Source organism: Chelonia mydas, chromosome 6, assembly GCF_015237465.2.
Source record: "Chelonia mydas isolate rCheMyd1 chromosome 6, rCheMyd1.pri.v2, whole genome shotgun sequence".
Taxonomy (NCBI): Eukaryota; Metazoa; Chordata; order Testudines; family Cheloniidae; genus Chelonia; species Chelonia mydas.
Genome location: NC_051246.2, coordinates 56,653,171 through 56,677,007, shown reverse-complemented (window position 1 = coordinate 56,677,007; position 23,837 = coordinate 56,653,171). Strand labels below are relative to the sequence as shown.

Sequence of the window (23,837 nt, the reverse complement as noted above, 5' to 3'; positions counted from 1 at the left end):
CCCTGTTAAACATGGCCTTTGTCCATATCCAACACCAATCTCTATGGTACCACAATTGATGACTCCTGCCAACTCAAATTGTCATTTATCATTTTATTTGTTTTTAAATGCAGGCCAAGTTAATGTAGATTACTTTAGAGAATAAGATTTCATGAGACAGTGTACCAAATTATTTTCTAATATCTTGTTATTTTACAGCCACTGCTTTCTCTCCAGTCGCTAATTTAGTACTTCTATTAAAGAAGAAATCAATCAAGTTTTTTCTAGTAAAATCTATTCTGTAATAAACCTCAGTGCTGCCTATTGTTTGTTTCTGTTATGCTCTAGAAATTGTGATTTGTTTTCTCTTACTATTTGTTCCAATATTTTTTCTAAAGATAGATGTTAGATTTATGAGGTGGTGTTGGCTGTCATAATGCAGCCACTAGCCTTACAAGAAAGAGAGCCTGCAGAAACTATTTACATTTGCATTGCTTAGTCAGCAATATTTTTTGCAAAGGCTGAAGCCAAATAAACAACTGGGGATACAGATGGGGGAAAAAAAAATAGGTATGTTCAGAATGAGGTCAAGATGCAGGAAAGGTAACAAAGCCACATTAACTATTGTGCTACAGCATGTGAGATGGGGGGGCTGTGACTGAGCGTTAAAATTGCATTTTTTAACACGTCTGAATTGCGTAAAGGGTGTCTAATGGAATGACAAATGAGTGTTGATTGAAACTCAGAACAGCGCCTTTCCATGCTCTTCTGGCTCCCAGTAAACTGTTGCCCAGCCAGAACATGCACAAATAAATAGTCGACTTTCAGAAAGACCTTGGATGGTGGTAGCACGTTGGAAGACCGTGGAGGCAGTCTCTCAGGAATACATCAGTGGAGCTATTAAGCCTGCTGCTAAAGTTGTCTCCCTTTACTAAAGTTCTGATCACATCACCCCAAACCTACCGACTCAAATCTCTTCTGACATCCTACCTTTTTATCATATTAAGTTCAAGCTGTTTTCCCTCACCTTCAGAGCTCTTCACAATTCCTCTAATGCCCTTTTCATCTCACAAACTATTTCTTCTTAGTCTGAGGACATGGCTACACTTGCAGATATAGAGCTTTGAGTTAAACCAGCCGTTGTAGAGCACAGTAGGGAAAGTGCTGCAATCTGTCCCCACTGACAGGTACAAGCGCACTGGTGTGGCCACATTAGCAGCTCTTGCAATGGCCACAGAGAGCAATGCATTGTGGTAGCTATCCCAGCATGCAAGTGGCTACCACATGCTTTTCAAATGGGAGGGGTTGTGGAGTGTGACAGGGAGTGTGTTTGTGTGTATGTGGGGGGAGAGAGAGTGGGTTTTGGGGGGGGCTGAGAACATGTCAGCATGCTATCTTGTAAGTTCAGACAGCAACAGACTCCCCTTTCCCCCGCCTCACCCCCCCCCCCAGCATTCCACACTAATGGTTGCTTTATCTCGGAGCAGATAAGCAGCCGGCTGTCAGAAACAAAGCTTTCAAAGGGCATATCCATATTCCTGTAGTGATTCCAAAACAATGAGAAGAGTGGCCATTTGACTTAAGGGGATTATGGGACATTTCAGGAGGCTGATCAGAGAACAGTAATGCAACACCTCGTTCACACTGATGCCGTGACGTTTCAGTGAAGGTGCAACAAGTGTTAATCTTCTCACCTGGGTGGAGTACCAGGAGTGCTCTAGCCGTGGAGTCAGAGCACTCTAAGTGCATTGCCAGTGTGGACGGGTAGTGAGCTAAGGCACCCGGGGCTGCTTTAGTGCGCTCTAACTCGCAAATGTAGCCAAGCCCTTACTCTTTACAGTCCTCTATCTATTGTTTCCATTCACTTTAAGCTTTGCAACTTCTTTCATGCCTCCCCTGATGCTTGGAGTGAACTCCCACTTGTTGTGTTCAAAGTGTCCTTCCTCTCTCTGACCTTTCAAATTCTTCTTTAAGCACAGGGGTTGTTGTTGGTTTTTTTTTTTGCAAAGACTTTCATCATTTTTTGCCCTCTAACCAAATTGTTTAACAAGGAAAAAAGTGTCTATCCTGAACTTTTTAGATACTTTTGACACAATATTAAAAGGGTACAATGACATAAATACACCAGTAGGTTTCCACAAATGATAATATGTCTGGAATTCACAAAAAGAAAAGGAGTACTTGTGGCACCTTGGAGAATAACAAATGTATTTGAGCATAAGCTTTCGTGAGCTTTGTAGCTCACGAAAGCTTATGCTCAAATAAATTTGTTATTCTGTAAGGTGCCACAAGTACTCCTTTTCTTTTTGTGAATACAGACTAACACGGCTGCTACTTTGAAACATGTCTGGAATTGTTACTGTCTTTACTATTTATCAGTCTTGATTAGATTATAAATTTCTTGGGGCACAGCACATGCCTTTTTATATTGTCATGCTTTTTCATAGTGCTCAGTAATTAATATAATGATAATATACTGTGGCTCCTAAAAGATGGAGCGAATAACTTTGGGGGAACAACTTGGTTAAAAAATTTAGCTGGATGAACAAATTGTGAAACCCTCAAATGTATCTGATGTTTGAAATTTTAGTGAATTTCATTAATCCATAACTGCTTGTCTATAGATCAAGAAAAGGAGTACTTGTGGCACCTTAGAGACTAATCAATTTATTTGAGCATAAGCTTTCGTGAGCTACAGCTCAGAAGTGAGCTGTAGCTCACGAAAGCTTATGCTCAAATAAATTGGTTAGTCTCTAAGGTGCCACAAGTACTCCTTTTCTTTTTGCGAATACAGACTAACACGGCTGTTACTCTGAAACCTGTCTATAGATCATTCATTAAAAAAAATCTTGGTTCATAGTTATATTTAATTTAGCGTTGGTCAATTATATCAGCGACATGGCATTGTTTTTCTTTGTTGAATGACTCTTGACTAACCAATACTAGTGCAAATTTTGAATTGAATATTTGAATATATTTTGCACTTTACATAGTTGGCTTACTGTGCAATTTGAAATTTGCTGTTTGTGAACATTCGGTGTCTAATATTTGCCTTTTTGTGCATGCTTGTAAGGCTCATTCACTAGAATACTCACGTAAAGCAAACTGCAAAAGGATAGCAACGTGGTCAGAGCAAATCTGTTTAAAAATTCAAATGACTATTTGCAGAAAGTGATTGTTAGTATATTCCCAGCTCTACTTGATCCCATGCTTTGGTTGTTATCTTCCATAAATGCTGGCATACAGCAAAGGGTTACCTCAAGTCAGATGAGCACCACCATTCAAAATACTACTGTGAATCTGTTTTCTTTCTACCTATGGTCATGATTCATGAAAGCACTTAAACACATGTTCTTAAGTTGAGGAATGTGTTTAAGTCACATTGACTTCAGTGGGATTTAGTCACATATTTAACGCTAAGTGTGTGCTTAAATGCTGTCCTGAATAAGTGTACTTTCTTGAATTGAGGTGTAAGTATTTGGCACTCATCATCATAGTGCCTGAGAACCCCAGCTAATATGCAAGGTTGTTTATATAGCCGAACCAAATGATTGCAAGTATATTTGTTCAGCAGACTTCCAGGAAATGTGAACAATCAATCACATGAGTATTGCAAATCACTAGGTGTAATTTCAGAAAGCATCTGTCTCAGGCACTGGCAGGGACTTTTGAAAACAATCTGTACTTTATCTTGGTGTTTAACAAAAATCACACAGCAACCAATACACCATCAAAGCCACAAGAAGAAATGAATGAGTGGCCTACTGTTGCCTAGTTTTTTGATAATTGGCAATAGAGCTAATATAGTTACATGCAATTCATAGTTATTTCATTGTAATTATCATATGGATGTTCCTTATCCTAGACAAACCCCATCACTCATATCAAATGCTGAGTGACACAGAGTCCCTCTGACATCTCTTGATGTTGCTAAGTGGTCTACTCTTTACTAATTGTAGTCACAATTTGCTCTCAAGTCATTATTTCCCCTCATTTTAAAGAAATAATAATTTTGAGAATGCAGGGAGAATAAAGCAAACATTATAGAAGCCTCACAGTACCTCTGTGAAGTACGCAAATATTAGATTACCCACTTGTAAATCGGAAATAAAATGAAAAGAGGTGGGAGATATGAGAAGTTGCTTAAGGTTAAACAGTGACTCAGTGGCAGAACTAGAAATATAAACCAGGGTTTTGTCTCCCATTCTCTTCTAACCACTCCATGGAGTTTGTCATCCTTGGTCTGCTTTTGAAAGCCTGAAATTGGGGGAGGTTTCAAATAACGCTCAATTTGGTGGAATTTTGCCCTATTCTCAGAACAGAATTTCAGAAGCAGGGTTTGAAGAATGGCATCAATCAAAGTCCAGAACCTATTCTTCTGAAGATAGACCTGCATATACTGTCTGTTTTTATATATTTCACTCATTTATATGTACAACTCTATCTTTCCTCAATGACAAATGGGAAAATTAGATGACATGACAAGGTTGATAAGAGAGATCAAAAATAAGAGGTCCTATCTTGGGAGTTGCTGAGTGCTGCTTTTGTGGTGCTGAGCATCCCCTACTCCCTTTGACTTCAGGTGGCACTCAATTGCTTGAAGGATTAGGTCCTAAATGCACCGTTTTGTTATCCTTGTTTATTTCCAATGGCACGCACAGACTCATCCTGTGTTTTTTTTTTTTTAAATAGATTAACATTCAGAAGGGCCCAGTAAATTATGTGAATAAAATGGAAAAAAGACTAAATAGCATATATATTAGAAAAGAGTACTCTGTGTATAGCTAGAATGTACCACATTGAAACAAACACCACACAGCAGTTCTTGTTTTGTACTCTCCGAAGAGCTTCTGAAGTCTTTTCAGTCCATGGTGATAAATTTTGGAAGTAGGCACGATAAACTAGAAATTCTGTCTCGTCAGGGAAGTGTCTCACATTGTTGAATGCATTTTGGCGGGGGGAAGAGGGCAAAGGAGAGAGTGAAAGGATAGTGATTTGACAAAAGAACCAACTCATGAACTTTTGTATCTCACTTGTGAGAGAGATTACTGGCTATAAACCCAAATCAGTGCTTCCCAACATCATTACTATACCCGTCTGCATAGAACTTTGTACATTAAGTTAAGTCAACTCTCACAACCTCCTCTACTCACGTAGAAGCTTAAAGTGGTCCATTGTTCAGCTGGAGGATTGGGCCACAAGAAATGTAATGAAGTTCAACAAGGACAAGGGCAGAGTTCTGCACTTAGGAAGGAAGAATCCCATGCAGCGCTACAAGCTGTGGACCGACTGGCTAAGCAGCAGTTCTGCAGACAAAGACCTGGGGATTACAGTGGATGAGAAGCTGGATATGAGTCAGCCATGTGCCCTTGTTGCCAAGAAGGCCAATGGCACATTGGGCTGTGTTAGTAGGAATATTGTCAGCAGCTTGAGGGAAGTGATTATTCCCCTCTATCCGGCACTGGTTAGGCCACATCTGGAGTACTGCGTCCAGTTTTGGGTCCCCTACTACAGAAAGGATGTGGACAAATTGGAGAGAGTCCACCAGCGGGCAATAAAAATGATTAGGGGGCTGGTGAACGTAACTTATGAGGCAACTGACCTTATTTAGTCTGCAGAAGAGAAGAGTGAGGGGATTTGATAGCAGCCTTCAACTATCTGAAGGGGGTTTCTCAAAGAGGATGGAGCTAGGTGTTCTCAGTGGTGGCAGATGACAGCAATGGTCTCAAGTTGCAGGGGGGGAGGTCTAGGTTGGATATTAGGAAACACTATTTCACTAGGAGGGTGGTGAAGCACGGGAATGGGTTACCTAGTGAGGTGGTGGAATCTCCATCCTTAGAGGTTTTTAAGGTCAGGCTTAACAAAACCTTGCCTGGGATGGTTTAGTTGGTGCTGGTCCTGCTTTGAGCAGGGGATTGGACTAGATGACCTCCTGAGGTCTCTTCCAACCCTCATATTCTATGATTCTGCTTAGCCGTACTCTGCTTAGTATTCACTGACTGTTCCTTAAGCTGGTGTTGTAAGATGGGAGAAAGATATAAAACAAATTGTGTTGGTGAATCATTAAGTCCTACTGTTCCTTTGTAATGCAGTGGTGAACCAGTGCCTTAGAAAGGTGCAGTCTTGTTTTTTGGATGATATATAAAACCAAGTTCCTGACTATTTATAGTAATTAAACATTTATTAGACTCCTTCTGTAGGAGTAGAGGTCTCAACCAAAATATCAGTTCCAGCAGTTACATTCTGCCTTGGACAACATCTGAAATTGCAATTGGGAAAAAAAAAGTATTCTTTGCTTCCTATCCTAAACCATTGTATCACATTGCTGTGTGAATTTAAACTGCTGCCTTTTATTCCAGAAGTATTTGAACAGTGGGCGAAGTGACTAGAGGTGGCCAGGAAACCAAAGTGTTGTTGCATGAAAGCAAGTTTTCAGAAATATTTTTCTTCCTGAGTTGGGATGAAAAGCTAAAACAACATTTTCGAGGAACAAAAATCATATAATTTAGTTTGGAAACAAGTTCCCAAGTTAACAAGAGTCTGGTCAATTTCACCGCTGCTATTCAGGGCTGGGCAGCAGTGAAACTGATGTTAGTTTCAGTCAGCAGCTGCTAGGGCTTCTAGGGTCTATGGCTCCATGACAACCAGCCTGGTACGCTGCTGGGGACCCAGGGAGCCTGGAAGCCCTGGCTCCCAAGCCTTCAGGCTCCCAGATCAGCCAATGCTACCATTGTGCCTGTTTTGCAAAACTGTCTGATTTCAACAACTCTGCAATCTCCATTCACAAAGTGTTTAATCTGAATTCTTCTGACCAGATCTAAAGGGGACTCCTCTGTGTAGTTTGTATGGCACTTTGTAATATAGTTTAATACAGTATAAATGTGTAGGGGACTTGATTTAGATAGCTCAGTTGATGTTTATTAGTCAAAGATGGATCAGTACAAACAGAAAGGTAAATACATACCAAACCCTGGGAAACAGCCCTGCAGTTCAAATCTGTTCAAAGTTGGTCACAGATCTGTGGGCTTTTATAGCCTCCGTGTTTATTTCTCTCTACATTCTGTGATTAGTTGTATAGCATTTATTCTTTCCCTGCAGTCAATACATCCTGTACAGGTACTATGATTAATTTCTCAATACATTTTGTTCCATATGTAATAAAGTTCATCTGCTAGTAATTCTCCATTATTTTCGTATAACTATGCAAAGCTTTGTGGGAGACTGGTTCAGGTTTAGTACCAAACTCAGTGCCTCCAGTTTTTAATATGTGATTATGCAGTTAAACCATCCAACACAGCTGCAAAAATAGGTTGTGGAAATGGATCGCGCCCTAGATATATTCTCCTTCCTTTCAGGGCACATCCTATGTAAGTTCAGTATGCTCATAGTCAAGTATACCTTTAGTTCCCCTTGACATAACCATGAGGGATGCTGGGAGCTCTAGGCCTATATGGGAACACATGTAAGATCAATATCCTATGAAATCCAAGCAGATTAGTCCATTTTTAGATGGACCTTGAATATACTACTGAGTGTGTCACAAATTCTTAGTTGGCCCTTCTCTCTTTCTGGAACGGTTTAGGTCAAGGGCTAATCCATGGTGTTAATAGAGGAATCTCTGGAGAAGAAATGTTGTCACAGCTTTTTTTCTTAACATTGTCCCATCCTGTCATAAATATAAAGAGAAGGGTAACCACCTTTCTGTATACAGTGCTATAAAATCCCTCCTGGCCAGAGGCAAAACCCTTTCACCTGTAAACGGTTAAGAAGCTACGGTAACCTAGCTGGCACCTGACCCAAAATGACCAATGAGAGGACAAGATACTTTCAGATCTGGATGGGGGGGAACAAAGGGTCTGTCTGTGTGATGCTTTCGCTGGGAACAGATCAGGAATGTAGCCTCAACTCTATTAGTAAGTAATCTAGCTAGAAATGCGTTAGATTTCCTTTTGTTTAATGGCTGGTTAAAAAAAAAAGTTGTGCTGAATGGAACGTATATTCCTGCTTTTGTGTCTTTTTGTAACTTAAGGGTTTGTCTAGAGGGATTCTCTATGTTTTGAATCTGATTATGCTGTAAGGTATTTACCATCCTGATTTTACAGAGCTGATTCTTTTACCTTTTCTTTAATTAAAATTCTTCTTTTAAGAACCTGATTGATTTTTCATAGTTCTTAAGATCCAAGGGTTTGGGTCTGTGTTCACCTGTACAAATTGGTGAGGATTCTTATCAAGCCATCTCCAGGAAAGGGGGTGTAGGGCTTGGGGGGATATTTTGGGGGAAGATGTCTCCAAGTGGGCTCATTTCCTGGTCTTTGTGTAAGACGTTTGGTGGTGGCAGCATAGGGTTCAAGGACAAGACAAAGTTTGTACCGTGGGGAAGTTTTTAACCTAAGCTGGTAAGAATAAGCTTAGGGGGTCTTTCATGCAGGTCCCCACATCTGTACCCTAGAGTTCAGAGTGGGGAAGGAATCTTGATACACCCCTCTCTACACACACATTCCCTCTTTGTCTATAGCTTCATTTGTTATTATTTAAAACTGTTTGAAGCCTGGATTCCTGTTGTATTACAGACTACAGTGCATTCTCATGGGTACAGGATTATAGATAGTTACACTTGAACCCTACCACAAAGGGTCACAGAACTCACAGAAATCAGTTAAAACAAACAAAAAAAACCTCTGTCTTTAGCAGAGGAAAAAAATGCTCAGACATGCCACAGAATTCCAGATGCTCCAATGTCAGCTTAGAGATACCAAAACAGAACTAGTTAGGATCACAGACAAACTGATTTGAGCCTTTGCCAAAAGTTCACTTTGAATCCAAATTTTTGAAGTTCAAAAAAAAAAGTGTTTTGTTCACTTGTTTCTTAGGGGGACGGGTGTGCACAAACAAGGAATTTACTGCTTAACTCTGGGAACTGGAAGTTGGGGATTTCAAGTTCTATTCCCAGCTCCGTCACAGACATGCTGTCTGACTTTGGGAGAGTCACTTGACTCCTTTTGGGCCTCAGTTTCCCCTTTCATCAAATGAAGAAATTGACTTTACTCACAAGGGAGTGTTATTAGGATTAATTGTAAAATGCCTTCATATTCTCAAATGGAAAAGTCTTCCTAGCAAAGCCCTGGATTTTTAAAATATCGCTTCTCCTTCAGGAACTGCTTTATTTACAGGAACTCATCGCTGTTCAATAGACTACAGCCTACAGGATAATAGGTACTTTAAGAGGGAAAGGAATGAGTAATACTATTCCCATGATATTTCTCATGAACTCAATATATCTTACAGATCTTACTAGATTTCCAAACTATTTGCTTTCTCAACAAAAATGCCAAACTCTTTTCTGTTTCACACATCACTAAGTACTTCAGCCTTCATTAATCTATGTTGGGATTTCATGATATTTTGTAAAATGTGCTAAACTCAGTGCAACAGTTAAAAAGAACTATAGAAAACTATTCTTTTGCTGTGATGGTTATTTTTAGATTCTCACTTTGTGTTTTTTTAATTAATGTAGCTGAATGTTTACTAGCACTAAATCCATCAGATACTGTTTTTCACCATGAGGAATACTTCCCGAGGCAAATCCTCAGCCTCACATTCTCCTCAAGGGTTGATAACAATACTAATATGTCATGCAATTTTCCATCCCTTTCTGAAGTCTCCCTCTTCCCTGCCCCCTTTCAGTTCTCATAAAACCTACCCCCTTCTTAATTTCTTACCAGGGCGTCTTAACTTTTTGTTTCCCTGTCTGCAAGGCTTTTGGATAAACTGTGCATTTGGGAGAAGGGAAGGTAGTGGGATTGTACCAGTGACAATGACCCCTCCACTGGCTGGTGACATCACTTGACATGACCCATCTCCAGTGACCAAGCTAGATATCCCCACCAGCTTCCTCAGTCCCTTCTCCCAAGAAACCCCAGTTCTCTTATCCTCTTTTCCATCTCCCTCCTGCAGGCCTACCACTCCCTCCACATTTCCAGCCCCTTCCCCAATATCCATCAACTGACTCCAGAGCCTCTATTGCTGTGACAAGGGTGCTCCAGAGCTCTACATCTCCACCTAACTCCTGAGCCTCCATCTCCTCTGCACAGACGAGACAATTTATTGCCCAACTCTGTACATGAGGGGACGGGTCATGGAAGAAAAAAGGGGGAAACAATCTGGGGTCCCCAGCTCCAGGGAATCCCCTTTACTTGAGCTAGTACCCTCTCCTCCCCTGATAGCTCACCTTCTCCCCCTTCAAAGCTCCTCTTTATGATAGGGGCTGTGGGGGAAGCCACTCATCAAGAGCAGGAGATGCAGCTGCCTGGTCCTGTGATAGATGGGGAAAACAACACTGGGGGAATAACCACTAGCTAAAGGCTCAAAGAGAGCAACCGGGAGGAGATGAAGCTCCTCCCTACCCACCAGGCATCTGGTGCCACTATTGGGGGTCTACTGGGATAGCTCACCCAACTCCCACCCTTCTTGTTACTTATTTAGCATCAAATCATCCTCATCTCTCCCTCCAGCAATCTTTCCCTCTCAGGGTCACTGGAGTTTTGCTCCTCTACTTCCCTTCTCAGCTGCCTCCTCCCCAGTCCTACAGGAGGCTCTTTATTCCCGCACAATACTGCTGTCCTCTACCCACCTTCGGTCTCTCCTGATATGCATGTACCAAGTTCCCATGTTTTCCCTCCCTTTGCAACTATTGTCTCCTGCCTTAACCAGGCCTCAACTGATTGGAACTGTATTGTTTCTAAAGAGAATTGTGACTTTATTTATGACTGGTACAGTTAAAGAAGCATGCTGCTAAGCCTTTTTACCACAAACCTTCCCATAGTGCTTCCAAAAGCTCTCCCTCAGATTATTATTGTGAAAACCGAGGTCCATCTCTCACCGCTGGCTGCTGAATTGCCTTTACAAAGTCCAAAGACACAAACCTCTGCCTTTTAAAATAACAATCTCTGTTAAAACATCTCTCTGGCATTGGTGGTATTAGGGAAATATATAGCAAACAAAATACGTCCCTCTTCACCCATCTCCAGCTATCTGACCCTGTACTCTCACCCCAGTTCCATTCCTCCCTCCTTCCCTGACTGCTGACCACTATTCCTGTCACTCATTTGCATCAATATCTTTACACAAGGTGCCTCCGGCCCCACATCATCCCCTTAGTAATGGGAAACCTGGTGTCTGAGTGCACCCCAATGGTGGTTAGTGTCCTCTTCCACACTAATGGCCTCAACTCCTGAGAAGACCCAGGCAGTTCCTTGTGCTGCTGTTGAGTCTGTACTACATTGACATCTGAAGCTGTCCCAGAGAGCCCAAGCAGTAAAATTCCACTTCTCATATTTGTCTCCTCAGGTTTATTTAATTTTATTTTTTTAATGATTCTTTCCCTGCTACTTGGGAAATGCTTGTTCCCTAATCAAGGAGATTAGCCTCTATTTGATCATCTCCAACCCCCCCCCCTTCCTCCTCCACTTCTATTTGTACTCTAGTTCATCCCAACCCCCACACTTTCCTCTGCCCCATGTGCACCTCTATTGGGCACAGCCCTCAAACCAAGCTCTGTTTGAGTAATAATTTCCTTCACCACTAGCCTCATTCCTCTGGCACTGTGAGCCAGTCTCCTCCACCCACTACTTCTTCTGTCCTCTGCATCAGCTGCTATTGCCAGATCTCATGACTCAATTCCCACCACTGGGGGGGGGGGAAGGTGAGCAAGGGGCTTAACTTGTGCCCCTGTCCTCTTTCAACACCCCCTGCTTTTGTTGCTGCTCCTGTTCTACTATGAAATTTGCTGCAACCACCCTGCCTAATGATGCCTGTTCTTCTACCCCAAGTCCTGTAGCCGTTACTGCAGTACAGCCCTTCACCTTCTCCTGGGTCTCCTTCCCCAACCTCTCCAAACTACTAGTCCTCCTGCACCCCCTGTGACCTGGTCACAGGAGCCTTCTGGTTTACTGGTTGCAAGAACTAACCCTGATGGAGTAGGCTTACCAGGGAAGCCCTTCTTCCACTCCCAGACTTGCAATACAAGCCCCTTCTCCACTGCCCTAAACTGTTCTCCAATACCTCTTTCTACCCTCCAACTCTCTTTTCTTCTACATCCTTCTTTTTCCCCTCTCCTTGAATGAAAGCCTTATAAAAGACAATTGGACCTTCCCTCAGGTGTCTCTCCTGTAGAGCTGAAGGGCAGCCACAGGCCCTCCTGACTTAGTAACCATCTCGTACTTTTCATCTAAAACTGATGGGATAAGGCACCCAGTCTACCTGTGATAGATTCTGCTAAGGAGAATGAGCTGCTCCTTTGAGTAGTTAATTACCTAGGTAACTGAAGAGCAGTCAATTAGCTAAGGGCAACATGGGCCTCATAGAGGGTTATGAGGGCTCAGTCAGCAAATTCTTAGACACAGGAAGCTCCTAAGGAGATGTATTTCTTATGGGAGCTGGGTAGGGAGCTTGTAAGAAAAGGAAATCTATGAAGGGCACTTCTGAAGGGAAGAGGTTCTGAAAGGGGAGAAAGCTGAGAATGCTAAGCACCTAGGAGAGACCTGACTTGAGCAGAAAGACTTTTTAGCAGGTGGATCAGATTGCAGAGGCAATACATGCTGCTCTGTAAACAAGTTGCAGTAGTTTGACCTAAGTGGGGATCCTGTGTTCAGCAAAGGAGCCCTTCATCTGGTGATGGCAAGAGACTTGACTCCGGAAAGGGGTCTCTGGTCAAAAGGACTTTACTAATAAGGAGCTTGGAAGGAGCAGACAAATGGACTCAGGTGTGGTAGACAGACTAAAGATTTACTTGCCCCCCTTTTTCCACACTCTTTTCCCACCAGCTAGATACTGGGGTTAAGTCTTGCTTGTGTACCAGGTCTGGCCTTTGGCTAAATAAAGTAGATTCATAGAGGGGGCACTATTCACTACAGAAAAAGTTCATTGAACTTACTGAAAGCTCTTTAGGGGAAACTGAAGTTGTTCCATAGTGGGTTGGCAGAAGGTGTGAAGGATAACAGGCTAGCCTTCACACAATGGGTCCCTCCAGGGCTGAGTGCCCTCTGTAACACCAATATCATTAGCTCACTTCAGTTGGAGCGCAGGTTCATATATCTGAATTGTTAATATTGTAACAGGGCCAAGTTTTGCTCTCAAACTGCTTAAAGCCAGTCTGCATCTCTTAATAATTACACAGATCTAATATGTCATAATCATAGCTCCATGGAGGGCTGACAAAATTGTAGAGCTGTATCACACTACCTGCTTCCACTCCATGAGTATCCAATGGCAACACTGATCTCTTTGTATTTCAATCGTAGACTTTAGAGATGACAGGCCTATTTGATTATCCAGTGCATTGTCTTCAACAGTGTATTCTTTCTATGATATTGTTCAGTTTGAAGTTACTAAAGTCTTCTAAGCAGTGAAGCCTATACCACATTATATTTGGAAAGCTATCCGATTTTGCCAGTGGAGTGACCAAAAAGGAACTCTGCCTAAAACTGAGAACTGTCACTTCCACTGCAGGGTTATTTTCTATGGGTGGGATTTTTCAAAAGCTCTTAACACTGCTCTAACTTTACTCCCATTCAAGTTAATGGTAAAGCTACCTTTGCCTTCAGTCGGAGCAGTTAGGCCAATGCTGATCCCTCTAGAAAATCCTATTGCACATACATACTTACTAGTGCCTTGTCCAGTATAGTTGAAGTGGTCAGGCTTACACCATTTCCCCAGGGAGACCATTCCAAAGTGAATTAGATTTCACTGGTAGAAGTTTGGCTTGCTACTCCACTCAAATTTCCCTCTTCTTCGTTTGTTCCTATTGGTAGCCATTACAAAAGTGTAGAAACAGGTGTTATTCTGGAGTACCACTCAAACAAATTGCTCCAAATCCTTCTGTCCATATTGACCAAGGTGAAATGTCCTCATTTTCATCGGGAAACAACCTTTTAGTGACAATAATGGCACAGATTCATGGCCCTCAGCAAACCTGTAAAATGGAGGTGTTTTGCCACAATAGAAAATACACTCGTTTTTTCTAGTAAAGCATAATCTTTTTCTCATGGGAGAAAAAAAAAACCAACCAAACAAAAACTGCTCACAGTCAAAATTCCTTGTTTTCTACATATGAAAAAAAAATGGTGTCAATTTTGAGGTACAAGTGCTGCAATAATAAAACCCTACTCTCTTTGTTACATTGTGATTTCCTCCCTACTCCCCCATAGATGTGTCAATTGGGAAGGTTTTGTTTTTCAGTGCTTGTCACTTATGTGCAATCTTCAATAGTCTAACTTAATGTCTTTTTTTTTTATTTGTCTTCTCCAGAAATGAATTTCTCTCTTGCAAGAATTCAAGATAGTTTAGTGATGTGGGAGCCAAACAAGCTGACATTCGATTGGATAGTCTGAACATCATGTAAGTTCAATGGGTTTATGTTAGTGATGATAGCATATGAGTTTAGGCTAACGGGTGTGACTGGTTTCACCCAAAGAGCTAATGGTTAGAGATTTCAAAAAAAAAGCATTTGGGTAATAGCAGCACCCAAAATAATATGAGAAATTCTGTCAGATGTCAGGCCTTTCTGTTTCCTTTAGTGTAATTTTGCCTTATACCTTATGGTACACAGTCTCTTCTAGGTGAGATAAGCAAGTGAAAGCCCCAATTTTCCTTTAAAAGGAATTAAATTTAAAAGGTCTATCTGCAAGATAAACTCGCTTTGGAATCCTCCTTAATTATTCATTTTCTGTCTTCAGACTTAATTGACGTCAATGGGAATTGTTTTTCCTCAAGAATCAGCCCCGTAGGTAAGCTGTATTAGGGAACACATGGAGGCAGCAAGCCATGAAACTAGCCCTCCTCTTCTGGACCTCTGTCAGTGCTGCTGACTTGTGTGTCAACTGAAACATGAATGTAAGGCCATAACATACTAGATTCATGGTGATCAGTGGGAATTCTGTCTCTGCTGAGGATGCTGTCTCTTAGCCTCACTCATAAACATTAGTCTTCATCACATGCTACTATGCAATAGATAACCTCAGCTCAGGGAGAATCCATGACAACACAGGCCAGGATTTATGATAATTCATAAAACTAAGCACTAGAGAAAATTATACAGAGCCTGCCTGGTCAAAGTCTAGATAGACCTCGCTATTAATTCTCTTGCCCAAAAATAGCATCATCTTGACCTTTATGTAGCAGGAATGCTACAAACTAAGCTACAGAGCGGCAGCCAGTGATGTAAACTTTGATTAAACTTTTCAGCTCTGAGAAGATCCTAAGTAATATTAATGACCTTCTCAGGTTTAATGTACTAATACACCAGGGAAGGACAAAAGGCCATTTATTCCAAGTCTCATTGCAATATGCACTAAGCACGGTCAGTCTGGAATAGCCAAATCATCTCTGATATTGCTGTTGGTGGGATTGTAATTCTTGATTTTTTTTTTTCCCTATATTTGTTGGACGTCCCTGCCTAGAGCCCTTTTGGTCTGATATAGGTCCAGTGTAAGATTCCGGTGCAAAAAGATTCTGCAAAAAGTTTGTCTGTGAAATTTCATTTGAATTTTGAATAGTGGCTTGGTTCTACTATGTTCATACTCTTGTTTACCTCCCTCCTGCCCCCGTTCCCATCAACAGTATTCATAAACATTTGTGAGAACAGGTTTTGCTCACCCAAATACTTGGGAACTGGATGTTTGTCCTGTTTATAATACCCAAATTATCATGACTGCAAAGCATTTTGTGCATAATCAAAAAGATTCACTGTTGTTTGATAGTTGCTGTTCACTGCTTATAATTCTTTTAGTTATTCTTGTGCTTTAAAAGCTCCAGTGAGAGAGTAGAAATGATACTATGTGACTTAAATGACCAGTTACTATTCCAGAATAGTGAGTAGCCAAATTGTAAAGTTTGTAAACAACCAATATGCTAAAATTTGTTCACAAACACATTTCAAACAATTATGAGTAGTAAATTAATTAGTACAAGTTGGTCTGTTCACAGATGACTTATGAAAAGAAATAAGGGCTAAATTCATTGAAGTTCTTTTGCAACCAGTCATTCAACTATCTGTCTGTGGTATCCAGATTCGTCCCTTTAAGTAGAATATTGACGATATTTATAGTTTCATTCATGATAAATGCAAGATTAGATTGCAGAGGAAAACAAATATTTTCATGAGTCTGATCTGTACATCAAAATGTTTCTGTTCAAAAATGTGTTTAAAAGATCAGTGGTAATGTGGTTTAAGTTCAAAATGTTAATTGTTTTGGAGAGAAAATAGATTTTCAAAACTTAGTTTGTTCACTAAAAATGTCCTTACCATTTATTTTAAAAGTTAATGTTTTAAAAACTGACTACAGTGCTGATGTCTCAAACCCAATACACTCTTGTTCTAGAATGAGTAAAACTGACCATAGAGCAATTTAAAAATAAAAATGAAACTACTGACTACAGGATCTTGGGGTGGAGGGTTGAACAAGAAGCGTCGCAATCCCCTTGCATAGCTGCATGCAGTAGCAGTCCATTCATCCTCTGCCCTCTGGGCTGCAGAGGGATTACTTGCTCCTGCTCCCCTTTGAGGAACAGAAGAACAAGAGGGATGCAGAGATAAAGAGGGGCATGCCCCACTTCTGTATCAGAATACACAGCAGAGCCAGGGCACCAGTGGAAGCAAGTGTAATGGGTGGAGCACATTGTTCACACCCTATACGCAAAATTTCTGCCTCTGGCGGCACATGTGCATGTACTTGTGGTAGCTGTAATCTAGCTAGTTCAACAAAAATAGATGTGAGGATGCAGAGGCATGGGTTTCAGCACAGGCTGACCAGCATGTGTGTATCCAGAGGGGTCAGGCAGGATCGTGCAGTCTAGGCTGAAGCCTGTGTCACTGTGTCCTCGTGTCTTTTTTTTTCGTGAGCTACCTAGAGTACAGCTAATGTGGATATGTCTATACAAACTGCAATGTAGACAAACTGTAAGTGAAGTCCCCAAAAAATGAACAAGATAATTAAACATACCCCAGTGTTGGGATTTTCAAAATCTTTATTCCCAGCTAAATAAATGTTAAAACTTCCACTGACTTTCGGCAATGGCCTAACCCTGCTGCCATTGAGCATTTTAAAAATACTTTCAGTTTCAACAATTTGGGTGGTGCTAGTGGGAACCCATATAAGGAATATCTTCAAATGGGTTTTTATATTGACAGTGCCATTTTAAATTGAATGCATTGAGAAGTGATGGCAGGAGGCTGTAAGAGAAATGGCTTCTAATTAAAAACATCACATTCTGTATCGGTACATGAATCACTACTGTTTTCAATTTTAATATAAAATGGGCACAACACAAAGCACAGAAATGAGCAACAATATGTTTAAGGGGACCCATGCAAAAATAATCTCTGTTTACTGAGGCTCCAGCTTGCATGCGGAAATACAATTTAGCTGTGATAATAGAAATTACACTTCAATCAATAGGCTCTTTGCTATTAGTCCATTTTTTCCCCTTTTCCTCTGAAGAGCCCTTAATAATATGTTAGACAAATCATACTATTTAAAAAGTCATTTGAAACAGAAGTGCCTTTGAATTCTTGCGATTCAGGCACATGTTTTGCAGGAATAATAATATGGTCTCTTGCTGTTAATATATGGATTCATACTCCTATATGTGCATTAGCATCCTTTTTTTTTTTTTTTGGTCTGGTTATTATTGTAAGCAATTGTTGCTGAAGATACAGCATGAAACACTTCATCCACTTGCCCCCTCCACAATCACACTTCCTAAATATCAGAGATATAGCCAAGAAGCAAAGGCTCTGGAGTTGAACTTCCCCTCTGATTGTTTGGACAGAATGCTTTTGGTTAGAGTGAGAGGATAATCAAGGAGTTTGATACAACTTTTAAATTATCCCAAAATTCCAGAGTGCTCAGATCCCAGGAACTTAGTTTGTCTTCGTCTAAATACAAACAACCAAAGAATCCTACCTCTCTTGTACATTCCTTACTGAGGAAGGAAAGAGGCCATAATTTATATCTTTCCTGTTGTGTATGTATCTCTTGTGACTTGTTTTCTGTCTACTATACTTTTTACTATAGTAAATGGAGAGAAGCAGCTGATATTTTGTGTTCTGATACATCCAGCTACACCAGAAACACACACCAGCTCCCACAGAGAGTTTGCTTTTCCTCTCTTTTCTTTCTTATTTTCTTTAATTCTCACTTAGACTGAGGTTATATTGGCAGCTGTTACCATATTACCACTGAGTTACAGTTTGCATCCAGCCATCTCAAAGTACTATGTAAACAATTACTCTCCTCGCCCTCCTGAGGTAGATATTATTATTATTTGAGATACTTCCATATCCCTTTGCCTGTAAAGTCAGATGTCTTGTCAACCTCAAATCCAACTGTAAAGATCTCACCGTGTGTGTGTGATTGCAGGGAGTAAACAAGCTGGATTTGGAATGCTAGAGTAAATCCTGGGGAGATGGAGTAGTGATTAGGTGATGTAGTCATAAATATACGATAAAGAGCATTGGCATTTGATAAATAAATTGAAGCATGCAACTGATTGCACAGGCATGTAGTAAATATATTACAAGTTTCTTCAGTTAATCTAATTGAAACCACCTCCATAAACAGGGTGGATGGGCTTGTATATACACATAGCTGTATCTATATCTATAGAGAGTGAGTGTTCTGAATGGAAGCAGGAACTATGTGAAATGTCATGAGATCTCCAACCAAATATTGCAGAATTAAGTGATTGGGGTAGTTCAGATAAACACTGCAGTTTCAGACACTTAGCAGAATGCTCACTCTGCATGAGATTTGCCAATGTTTGCAATAATGAACTCCGTATCTGTAGTGTTTGTGCTTCTGAATTCCTGGCCGGGCTTGCCATTAGCTTTGACTTATGCTGTAACTTCTATCAAACACTGTAAAGACGAATGTAGCTGTTGTCACACTAAAGACATTTGAGATTAATCAAACCAGCTATGTGGCTTCAGATGTTCTCACTGTTGCACAAAAAGAACCTGACAATGGATCACTTCCATTTGCTGAAATGTGTCTAAACCAATTTGGACAAGAGAATCATAGAGCTGCCACAAGCTGTCTCAGGGCAATAGTCGTAAAATACTTCAAATATCTCCTTGGCTAAGACTGGAAGTAGCTGATCTCAACATACCAGTAGTTTCTATTTAATCTGCAGCAAACTGTTTCAGTCAGGACACTGAGCTTCAGTTTGAGTGAACCAAGTATCAAAGTAGTCACAAAAGGCATTTTTACGTTGCCTTTACATTCAGAGTTTTTAAGCATGTGGGGCTGAATGAACCATGAAGAAAGAAAGTAGGCCTGGCCAGAAAACAAGAATTCCAATCTCTGGAAAACGTTGTGGTTTGATTATTTGTTTTCATTCCAGTGAGGAATGAAACTCAGACCATTTAAATGGTTGGGGGGAGGGGAAAAACATAAGGGGACGGGAGGAAGAAAAAGATATGGGGTGGGGGCAGAAAGAGAGACCCACCTATTTCAGAATAGCCAATAGCTCCATGGGTAGGCCCTCATCTGGCAAGTGGAAGACCCAGGTTCAGGCAGAGCCTGGGAGTCTCTCATTTCAGGTGAACACCTACCACATAGCTATTATGTGAGGGGGTCTCTCCCTTCTGGACCTGAGAAATTTTTATCAGAAGTGACACATTTCCACAAAAAGTTTCAGTTTTGACAAATTGATATTTTCTGACCCCAGCAAGCTCTGTTCAAAAATTCCCTACTGGCTTTGGAAAAAACAAGGCAGGGGAGGTAGTTTCTGAAGTCTTAAGATTCTAAACAATCAGACTTCATTTAAAAGTTTGGGTACCTATGTGTCGCCTGTTTTATACCCCTCATTCCACTTTAGATACCTGTTCTGGGGTGTGTACCCCACACAGGCCCTAAAGGAGTTAAAGTGGGCCTGAGGCCAATTAACATACCTGGCAGTACCTGCGAGACAGAGAGAGCCAGGTGTAATGGATAACTAAGTCCAGCTGTGGAGGGGCTAGGTAGTGGTTATAAAGCCACAAAGTCTGTAGCAGAAAGGGGGCTGCACAGAGAAAAAGAGATTGTGTGTGCACACGTTAGAGTAAGTCAGTCGGTCTGCAGTCATTATCGGGGGGCAGAGTAGTGCACCTGAGAGACATCAAAGAGTCTGAGGGAGCAAATCTTTGATGCCGGCTACAGGGTCCCTGGGCTGGAACCTACAGTAGAGGGTGGGCCTGGGTTCCCCTACCAGCCACCAAGGAAGGGGAGAGGAAACCGTCTGAAAAGATATAAAGATAATGGAGCCCAGAGGCTGATAGAAGACTTCCTGTAAGGTCATTGAACTATAGCTGGGTTGGACTCTGTTACGCCAGAAGGGGTGGATTAACGTGTGACCTGGCTGAAGGGTCAAGCTGTGGGAAGAGAGATCACAGCAGTGACGGAACAGCCATCAGTAGGGGAAGCTATATGAGGATACAGCTGCTATGCTATGCCTGGCCATGAGGAGGCTCTCCTGCAGTGAGTGGACCCCTCTACGCTACCAAAATGGTAGTGTGACTATATCAGGTAGGTCAATGCCAAATATAGGAACTAAACCTAGGAATCCTGTTTTGGTGCTCTGCAGGATTGATGCTCTCCAAATGCCTGATTTTCACACAGGCGTCAGAAGCTCTCCAAGACCTTTTAAAAAAAAATACAACACTTGTACAGTTGAAAATATGGTATAGATCATACAGGCTGGCCACAGCAAAATACACATTTTGTCCAATAGAGAGTGCAGGTAGTCTTTTCTGCTTGTTTTGAGGGTGATTTTTGTGCCTGTCTTTCATTGTAGGAAGTTCAGTCACAAACTGAAATGAATCTTAGATTAATAAAGCAACTTGCCTAGGACCAGATGTTCATCTTGTGTAAACCAGCGTAGTTGCAATCACTTCCATGGAACTATGGCAGTTTACATCAGTTGAGGATCTGGTCCTAAACATTGCTACTTTTTTGTGGGGAATCTTGCTGGGAACTATGAGAAGAACTCTCTGCTTGGTTTACGATATGCAGATGTCTTCAAGTGGTGTATCATCTTAATGCTATGAGGCATAGTACTAGCTTTGTTGTCTGTGGTATAAGTTAGGTCCTGCTAAGGTTCATCACAATGAACTTGTGTGAAAAGCACTGTCCAAATCTGGGTGCTCGCTTCAGCTGTGTGAATGGAAGCAAAGGGATAGCTGAATAAAGAAGTTACTGTCTAAGAACAGTCCTGCACTGCTGGAGGCCAGCCCTGAGCGCAGAAGAAAGAGAAGGCTGTTCCTCATTGGTCTGCCATTCACTGCTGCACTCCCTGGGTAATGTGCTCGAGGGCTGTGGGTGGTGTAGTGGATTCATGTTTGATGTAAGTTTGTGGTTGGTTCCAGAGTCTGCATATCTTATGTTCCCCTATCCAGTGCTTGTTCCTCAGTATTACACGGTTGTTACGACACTGACTGGACTGAGTCAGTGGCTCCGGGTTCTACTCTCAAATCTTTCACTGACTCATTGTGTGACCTTGGATAAATCAGTGTGTCTTAGTTTCCAGGTCCATAAAAGGTGGGTAATAACCAGTATGAGACCTACAAATGAGAGAAGTGATATGTAAGTGCTAACGATTATAATTTACTTTATGATTATTGGACAGAATGGTAAGGAGGGGAAAATGTCTTGTTTAAAAACAAAACACAAACTCTTTCCGCTTCCCCACTCACTATAATATATTCAAAGTTATCTATCACCTTATCATGTTTGCACTTTCATGTCTAAAATTAAAGCATTCAGCTAGTGTATGCTAGAAGGAGTCAAAAATATAAACAGCAGGTCTGGATTTCCTACACAAACAGATGCCCTTATTAGCTGCCAAGCCAGGAGAGCTGTGCCTTTGCAAGTGTGTCCACATAGTGTTGTGAACGGGAAGCGACATGGAGGGCAGACATAGACAAACTTCTTTCTGGCTATACCATATTTATTATTAACTCATTTAATTCCCAGTGTCCACATAACTCCCCAGGCATCTAAAAACACAGTGCAAGATAGCTTTGGGTGATATACTTGATTGCTCCTGACATGAGGTCTTCCTCCTCTACAAACTGCCACAGAGTTTGGACATGATTCTTCTGTTTTGCTTTACAGTCTTGTCACCTGATATCTGAATCATTCGCAATGCGCAATGTCCTTTAATTTCAATAGACATAACCAAGAGGCTCATAAACATACATACATAAAGCACCTGAGAGAGTTCATCTAGTCAAGTTTATGTGGTGGGTTGACCACTGTGTAGTTTAAGATGCTAGTTGGTACAACCCCAGCTGGAGGGTGCTGCATTTGCACTGTTTAGATGAGGAAGACAGTTTGGTGTTCCAACTGTGATGTTTTGTTTTACTTAAAAAAATAAATACATGAAAAATAGAATCTTGAAAATTATTATGGATTTTTTAAAAATCCATAACTATGTTTTTTAGTGTCTTAGCCCCTGAGCCTGATGGCATTTTCTTTGTTACGGGGAGCATGTGCTCACAGCTGACATGAAACATTTCATATTATAATGTATTCATCAAACAGCAGTGGGCTTGGCACTTTTCAGACAATTGAAACCTTATGGTTCCTACCCAAGGGTCTTACAGTCTTATGTCATGGTCTGTTTGATTCTGTCCAAATTGCCCAAGTGGCTGTTATCAACATTGGAGCAGAAGAAGTAACTGCTGTCAGGTGGAGTAAGCAATGTTCTGTGTCCGTTCATATATCCTCTCAGACCACAGGATATAGTGTTTGGGGTCTGATTCCTCTAGCATCTGCTTGAGATCACATATCAGTTCATAGTATAAAGTGCTGCCATTAAGTCAAATGGGGTCATTACAGAACAGTGTTCTGCTTAAAGGTCCAAGGTTGGGGAAGGCTGCTTCCTGAACCTTCTGACTGCTGCAGACAGCCAATGCATCAGCCCATCCTCATGCTCAGTTCTCTGGGCAAAAGAGAGCTGTGTAGCTGCCCTGAGCATTTGCTCGTGTGCAGTGTTTGAGGAACAACCTCAAATCTAATAATGTTCATGTTTGGCTCATCTGTAAAGTGCCTTATCATGCAAACAACATTCTAAGGCGCTGAACACTTTGAAAAGGATTATACATGAGCTCAGCTAAATGCAATCTTAAAAAGAGAGAGTCTTCATCTTACCTTTTAAAAACATGGTAGCAAGTGAACATCACTGACTGTGAGGAGTTCAGGCTGCTTTGCAGATAAAAAGAGCAACCTGTGCAAAAAGCCTCATTTACCGGTTGAACAACAAAAGTAGAGCTCTGGAATAGCAAGTGACTGAGAACCCAAGGGAACTGTAACCATCATAAGTTTAGGGTAGGAAGCCTGTGAAATAGGACAATGCAAGATCAATGGAGATATTTCTGGGTAAGAATTAAGATTATACGATCAATATTTTGGCAAACTATCACTGTAGCTCATTCAAAAAACACATACACCAGAAAAATGATATGACCAGATGATGGATTAATGGACAGGAGCATGCCTGGCATGATTGTCCCCTATGTTGGAGGTACAGAACTAGAACCATTTAAAGGGGGCTTCTAAACATACTCTGAGCTGACAAATAAGACAGTGAGGAAGTGGAGAATAATTTGCATGGAAATACAGCACAAACAACATTGTAAGAGTCGGGCTCTGGGCTCTCAGAGTGAGGCTTGTAGAGTGGGGCTCTTTTACCCAGGAGACAGGAGATTGCTTTTCAAAATTAGAAGTTGATGGGGTAGGGCATGACTGGCATGTTTCTTCCCATGCTCAGGTTTGTTGGTACAAGACTTTTTCACAGGAGGAAGAGTCTTGGTTTTTTGGGTT

General features: G+C 41.2%; 1 protein-coding gene across 5 annotated transcripts in view; it reads left to right on the top strand.

Annotated features, from left to right (window-relative positions):
• LRRC4C (leucine rich repeat containing 4C) overlaps positions 1 to 23,837 on the top strand; it is a 921,733-nt gene that overhangs the window by 434,546 nt on the left and 463,350 nt on the right. For 3 of the 5 annotated variants that reach the window (XM_043548653.1, XM_043548656.1, XM_043548655.1), the window contains one exon: positions 14,284 to 14,373. The gene's annotated coding sequence lies outside the window, so the exon portion shown is untranslated. Of the gene's footprint in view, positions 1 to 12,355; positions 12,741 to 14,283; positions 14,374 to 23,837 lie in introns of those variants that run through there. The other 2 variants (XR_006291533.1, XM_037900073.2) reach the window with 2 other exon arrangements.